Source organism: Apodemus sylvaticus, chromosome 4 (genome assembly GCF_947179515.1).
Source record: "Apodemus sylvaticus chromosome 4, mApoSyl1.1, whole genome shotgun sequence".
NCBI lineage: Eukaryota > Metazoa > Chordata > Mammalia > Rodentia > Muridae > Apodemus > Apodemus sylvaticus.
In genome coordinates, this window is record NC_067475.1 from 122,189,075 (window position 1) to 122,196,812 (window position 7,738).

Genomic DNA, 7,738 nt, shown 5'->3' on the forward strand with positions numbered 1-7,738 from the left:
ACACACGAAATGCAATCACTGATAAGTGGATATTAACTATCCCAGAAGCTCTGAATACCCAAGACACAATTAGCATAATAATGACTCCCATGAAGAAGTAAGTAGAGGGCCTTTATCCTGGAAAGGCTTGATTCAGCATTGTCCAGCGTTGTCGGGGAGTACCAGGACAGAAAAAAAAAAGGAGGGAGGTGATTGGAGAATGCGTGAAGAGAAGAGGTCTTATGGAACATATGGGAAGGGAGGAACTGGGAAAGGGGAAAGCATTTCGAATGTAAACAAAGAATTTAGAAAAAAGAGTCAAAGGATGGAAAACAATTTTCCAAGCAATTGGTCTCAAGAAACAAGCTGGAGTGGCCATTTTTATATCAGATAAAATGGACTTTCAACTAAAAGTTGTCAAAAAATATAAGGAGGAACACTTCATACTGGTCAAAGGAAAAGTCTACCAGGATGAACTCTCAATTCTGAACATCTATGCTCCAAATGCAAGGGCACCCACATTCATAAAAGAAACCTTAATAAGCCCAAAGCACACATTGTACCCCACATAAAAATACTGGGAAACTTCAACACCCCACGCTCAAAAATGGACAAATCATAGAATCAGAAGCTAAACAGAGATACAGTGAAATTGACTGAAGTTATGGACCAAATGTATCTAATAGATATTTATAGAAGATTCCATAGCAAAGGAATATACCTTCTTTTCAGCACCTCATGGTACATTCTCAAAAACTGAGCATATAATTTGTCACAAAACAGGCCTCAATAGATACAGAAATATTGAAAATTTTCCTTGTATCTTATCAGAACACCACAGCCTAAGGCTGGTCTTAAGCTCAAACAAAGCAATGAAGAACACACATACATATAGACCTTGAACAAGGCTCTCCTCAACAATAGCTTGGTCAAGGAAGAAATACGGAAAGAAATTAAAGACCTTTTAGAATTTAATGAAAGTTAAGACACATCATACCAGAATTTATGGCACACAATGAATGCAATACTAAGAGGAAAACTCATAGCTCTGAGTGCCTCCAAAAAGAGAATGGAGAGAGCTTATATCAACAGCTTGATAGTGCACTTGAAACTCTGGAACAAAAGGAAAAAAATACCCCCAAGTGGAGTAGAAGGCAGGAAATAATCAAACGTAGGGTCAAAATCAACCAAACAGAAACAAAAAGAACTATACAAAGAATCAACAAAACAAGGAGCTGGTTCTTTGAAAAAAATCAACAAGATAGATAGACCCTTAACCAGACTAACCAGAGTGCAGAGAGAGTATCCAAATTAATAAAATCAGAAATGAAAAGGGAAACATAACAACAGAAACTGTGGAAATTCAAAAAATCATCAAATCCTAATACAAGAACGTATACTCAACAAGGTTTGAAAATCTGGATGAAATGGACAACTTTCTAGATACATACCAGGTGCCAACATTAAAACAGGATCAGATAAATCATCTAAATAATCCCATAAATCCTGAGGAAATAGAAGCATTCATTAATAGTCTCCCATCAAAAAAAAAAAAAAAAAAAAAAAAAAAAAAAAAAGCCCAGGACCAGATGGGTTTAGCAGAGAATTCTATCAGATTTTCAAAGAATTCTATCAGATTTTCAAAGAAGAGTTAATACAGATAGTCTTCAAACTTTTCCACAAAATAGAAACTCAAGGAACACTAACCAATTCATTCTATGAATCCACAATAATGCTTATACCTAAACCAAAGAAAGACCAAACAAGGAAGGAGAACTTCAGACCAATTTCCCTTATGAACATTGATGCAAAAATATTGAACAAAATCCTGGCCAGCTGAATCCAAGAATCATCAAAACTATAATTCACCATGATCAGGTAGGCTTCATCTCAGGGATGCAGGGATGGTTCAGTATAAGGAAATCTGTCAATGTAATCCACTAAGTAAACAAACTAAAGGAAAAAAGAAACACTTGTTCATTTCATTAGATGCTGAAAATGCTTTTGACAAAATCTAGCATCCCTTCATGATAAAAGTCTCGGAGACATCAGGAATCCAAGGCCCATACCTAAACATAGTGAAAGCAATATACTGTAAGCTGGTAGCCAACATCAAGTTAAATGGCGAGAAACTTGAAGCAATCACACTAAAATTGGGGATCAGACAAGGCTGCCCACTCCCTCCCTATCTATTCAGTATAGTACTTGAAGTCCTAGCCAGAGCAATCAGGCAGCAAAAGGACATCAAGTGTATACAAATTAAAGAGGAAGATGTCAAAATATCAATATTTGCAGATGATATGATAGTAAAGCGATGCTAAGACTTCTACCAGAGAACTCCTAAAGATGATAAACAACTTCAGCAAAGTGGCTGGATATAAAATTAACTCAAGCAAATCAGCAGCCTTCCTCTACTCAAAGGAAAAACATGAGGTGAAAGAAATTAGGGAAATGACATCCTTCACAATAGTCCCAAATAATATGTCGTACCTAGGTATGACCCTAACAAAGCAAGTGAAAGATCTATATGACAAGAACTTTAAGTCTCTGAAGAAAGAAATGGAAGAAAGTCTCAGAAGGTGAAAAGATCTCCCATGTTCATGGTTTGGCAAAACCAATATAGTAAAAATGGCCATCTTGCCTAAAGTAATCTACATATTCAATGCAATCCCCATCAAAATCCCAAATCAATCTTCATAGAGGTAGACAGAGCACTTCTCAAATTCATCTGGAATAATAAAAATCCCAGGATAACTATGCTCCACAACAAAAGATCTTCTTGGGGAATCACCATCCCTGACCTCAAGCTGTATTACAGAGCAGTAGTGATAAAAACTCTTTGGTATTGGTATGCAGACTTGCAGGAAGATCAATGGAATAGAATTGAAGACCCCATCTGCTGGCTGCTGATTTGACCTTTTGATGGTATCTTTTGCCTTACAGAAACTTTGTAATTTTATGAAGTCCCAGTTGTCAATTCTTGATCTTACCACATATGCTATTGCTGTTCTGTTCAGGAACTTTCCCCATGTACTGATGTCCTCAAGTGTCTTCCCCAGTTTCTTTTCTATTAGTTTCAGTGTGTCTGGCTTTATTAGGAAAAGATCTTCACCAACCCTACATCTGACAGAGGGCTAATATCCAATATATACAAAGAACTCAAGAAGTTAGACCCAGAAAACCAAATAACCATATTAAAAATGGGGTACAGAGCTAAACAAAGAATTTTCACCTGAAGAACTTCAGATGGCTGAGAAGCACCTTAAAAAATCTTCAACATCATGCTCACTTCGGCAGCACATATACTAAAATAGGAACGATACAGAGAAGATTAGCATGGCCCCTGCACAAGGATGACACGCAAATTCGTGAAGCATTCCATATTTTTTCCTTCAGCAGAGGAATGGATACAAAAAATGTGGTATATTTACACAATGGAGTACTATTCAGCCATTAGAAACAATGAATTCATGAAATTCTTAGACAAATGGATGGAGCCGGAGAACATCATACAAAGTGAGGTAACCCAGTCTCAAAAGATCAATCATGGTGTGCACTCACTGATAAGTGGATATTAGCCTAGAATCTTTAAATACCCAAGACATAATCCACATATTAAATGATGTCCAAAAGAATGGAGGAGTGGCCCCTGGTTCTGGAAAGACTCAGTGCAAGAGTATAGGGGAATTCCAGAACAGGGAAGCAGGAAGGGGTAGATGGAGGAACAGCGGGACGGAAGAGGGCTTATGGGACTTTCAGGGAGTGGGGACCCAGAAAAGGGGAAATCATTTGAAATGTAAATTAAAAATATATCAATAATAAAATAAAATGAAATAAAATAAAATGAAATGTTCAACATCATTAGTCATTAGAAAAATGCAAATCAAAACAACCCTGAGATTTCACCTCACACCAGTCAGAATTACTAAGATTAAACCTCAAGAGACAGCAGATGTTGGCAAGGATGTGGAGAAAGAGGAACACTCCTCCACTGCTGGTGGGGTGGCAAGTTGGTACAACCACTTTGGAAATCAATCTGGCGGGTCCTCAGAAAACTGGGCACAACAATTCCGGAAGATCCTACAATATCACTCCTGGGCATATACCCAGAGGATTCCCTGGCATATAACAAGGATACATGCTCCACTATCTTCATAGCAGCCCTATTTATAATAGCCAGAAGCTGGAAAGAACCCAGATGTCCCTCAATGGAGGAATGGATACAAAACATGTGGTATATATACACAATGGAGTACTGTTTAGCCATTATAAACAATGAATTCATGAAATTCTTAGATAAATGAATGGAGCTGGAGAGCATCATCCTAAGTGAGGTAACCTAGTCTCAAAAGATCACTCATGGTATGCACTCACTGATAAGTGGCTATTAGCCTAGAAACTTGGAATATCCAAGACATAATCCATATATCAAATGATGTCCAAGAAGAAGGAAGGAGTGGCCCCTGGTTCTGGAAAGGCTCAGTACAGAAGTATAAGGCAATACAAGAACAGGGAAGAGGGAAGGGGTGAATGGGGGAACAGGAGGAGGGAAGTGGGTTTATGGGACTTTTGGGGAGTGGGGACCCAGTAAATAAAGATTATATTGGAAAAAAAAAAGAACAGGAAAAAAAAAAGAATTGAAGACCCAGAAATGAACCCACACATGTATGGTTACTTAATATTTGACAAAGGAGGTAAAAACATGCAGTGGAAAAAATACAGCATTTTTAACTGAGATTTCATTTAACAAATGGTGCTGGATCAACTGGACATCTGCATGCAGAAAAATGCAAATAGACCCATTCTTATCTCCTAGTACAAAGCTCAAGTCCAAGTGGATCAAGGATCTACACATAAAACCAAACACACTGATGCTTATAGAGGAGAAAGTGGGGATGAATCTTGAATATATGGGCACAGGGGACAATTTCTTGAACAGAAAACCAATGGCTTATGCTCTAAGAATAAGAATAGACAAATGGGACCTCATGAAACTGCAAGGCTTCTATAAGGCAAGGACACAGTCAATAGGACAAAACACCGAACAACAAATTAGGAAAATATCTTTACCAAGCCTACATATGATAGAGGACTAATATCCAATGTATACAAAGAACTCAAGAAGTTAGTCTCCAGAGAATCAACAACCCTATTAAAAATGGAATACAGAGCTAAACAGGGAATTCTCAACTGAGGAAACTCGAATGGCTCTAAAGCACCTAAAGAAATGTTCAGCATCCTTAGTTGCCAGCGAAATGCAAATCAAAACAAAATTGAGATTCCACCTCATACCAATCTGAATGGCTAAGATGAAAAAACAGGGGCAGCAGATATTCGAGTGGATGTGGGGAGAAAGGAAGACTTCTCCATTGTTGATGGGATGTAAGCTGGTAAAACCACTGTGGAAATCAGTTTGGTGATTCCTCAGAAAATTAGACATAATACTACCAGAGGACTCAGCTATACAACTCCTGTGCATATACCCAGAAGATGCTCCTACATATAATAAGGACACATGCTCCAGTATGTTCATAGCTGCCTTATTTATAATACTAGGAAGATGGAAAAAATCCAGATGTCCCTCAACAGAGGAATGGATACAGAAACTATGGTATGCATACACAATGGTGCACTGTTCAGTTATTAAAAACAATGAATTCATGAAATACTTATGCAAATGGATGGAGCTAGAAAGTGTCATCCTGGGCAAGGCAACCTATTCACAAAAGAACACACATGGTATGCTCTTACTATTAAGTGGATGTTTGCCCAAAAGCTCAAAATAATCAAGTTACAATACACCCAGCTCAAGAAGAAGGAGGACTTAAGTGAGGATGCTTCCATACTCTAAGAAAGGGACCAAAATAGTCACAGGAGCAATAAGGGAGACAATGTGTGGAGTAGAGACTGAAGTAAAGGACACCCAGAGGCTACCCTACCTGGGGATACAGCCTATAAACAGTCAGCAAACCCCTATACTACCATGGAGGACAAGAAGTGTATATCAAAAGGAATATACCATGGTTGTCTCCAGAGGGGCCCTGCCAGAGCCTTGCAACTACAGAGGCAGATGCTAGCAACCAACTATTGGACTGGGAATGGGGTCCCCAATGAAGGAGCTGGAGGAGGTCCAGATGATCTGAAGGGGTTTATAGCCCCATGGGAAGAACAATGATTTTGGCCACCCAGATGCCCCAAGACTCCCAGGGACTGAACCATCAACCAAGGAGCACAGGTGGTTCCAGCAAAAATGTGACAGAGGAAGGCCTTGTTGGGCATCAGTGAGAGGAATGGTACTTGGTCAGGTAAAGGCTCAACAGAGGACCCAACAAATGGAAATCAAGGGGGAGGAGTTGGGAGTGTGTTGGGTGGAAGGGCATATAAGTAGAGGCAGGGGGAAGGAGGAAGGGGAGGGATTGGGGGTCTTAGGGGAGCAGGGATATCGGGAAAGGTTTTGCCATTGACAATGTAAATGAAGATGATATTCAATAAAGAAAAAAGAATTTAACTTTCTTAAAACCTAATGAAATAAGTGAAATGAGGGTAGTGAAATTAAGAAAAAAATACAGATGAGATTTTAAGCAAAAAACAAACAAACAAACAAAAAAACACATCAATAGTATCATGTTTTCATATCCTGAGATCAATCCTGAACATTACTGGGTACCAGTGAATTCCACTATCTTGCATCTCAGTGCATTCACAGTATGCTAATTATCTTAAGAATCTACAATTTTGAGAAGCAGATCATTATTTCCTTTTCTTCTGGAGTACAGACTATTGGAAACAGCTGCTGGGTATTCAGAGTTGGGCATAGGAGGCATTAGACATACGTCTTTTCAAATGAAAAAAATCCTCAGTCTCCCTAAAGAAGACAAATATATAAAATCCTGAAAAGTCACTGCATTTTTTTTAAATAGTGGGGATAGACATCAAGAGTTCATTTTAAAACTCTCAAAGAAAAAACAAGGGGCATTTATCTTTATGTGGGCTAAAGCATTATATGCTAGCTAAAATATTGCTTCTCACCATCTATCCCAGGATATACTCAGCCCTAAAACTACAGCTCAGAGGAGAAATCACATAGTTCCTAGATAGTGGGCAAGGTTGAGAGTGTGCTAAGAATTCTAACTCAGTCACCAGAGAAATTCAGTGTCAGAAAGAAGTGAGCTTCATAGTAAGAATGTGTGAGGAAGTAAATGCAAATTACTAAAATCCAGTCAGTTTCATAATTAAGAAGATTAAAGTAAACATAGCTGTCACAAATGCATTTAAAACTAAAAATCCAAAGCAAGGAAAAGTACATCATACTTCAATTATTCAGGGATTAAAACTAAAACAAAAGTAATTATATTATAATAAGAACCTGATTATATAAACTCCTTGAAACTAATATTGTCTAATTAATGTAAGAAACTGAAGTATATTGTCATATAGAAACCATTATTTAAAAAATACATAAAGAGAAAACACACTTTGCTAGTTAATGTAAAGAGACTAATTTGTAAGTAGATAAAAAGGGAAAAGTAAGAACTCAAATATCTTCAACAAGTACTTCAAAAGTTAAAATTACAATTAAAAAGAAATAGAAATAATTGTACAGTGTCCAAAACCCAGAAAGGGTCTTATCCTGAAGGAAAAATGACTGACATCCCCATCAGCAAACAGAGTAGGTCTCAGTTCTTCACTAGCTGTCAAGAAGTCGTCTCTTGACTATTGCATCTAAGTCAGGGTTATGAGACAAAATAGTGTGTTGTGA

At 37.9% G+C, this 7,738-nt stretch overlaps 1 non-coding gene across 1 annotated transcript; it reads left to right on the forward strand.

Annotated features, from left to right (window-relative positions):
* Positions 1 to 3,260: 3,260 nt before the first annotated feature.
* On the forward strand, positions 3,261 to 3,367 carry LOC127683792 (U6 spliceosomal RNA). The gene has a single exon (XR_007977597.1). It is a non-coding gene; the product is annotated as a U6 spliceosomal RNA (small nuclear RNA).
* The last annotated feature ends 4,371 nt before the right edge of the window (positions 3,368 to 7,738 follow it).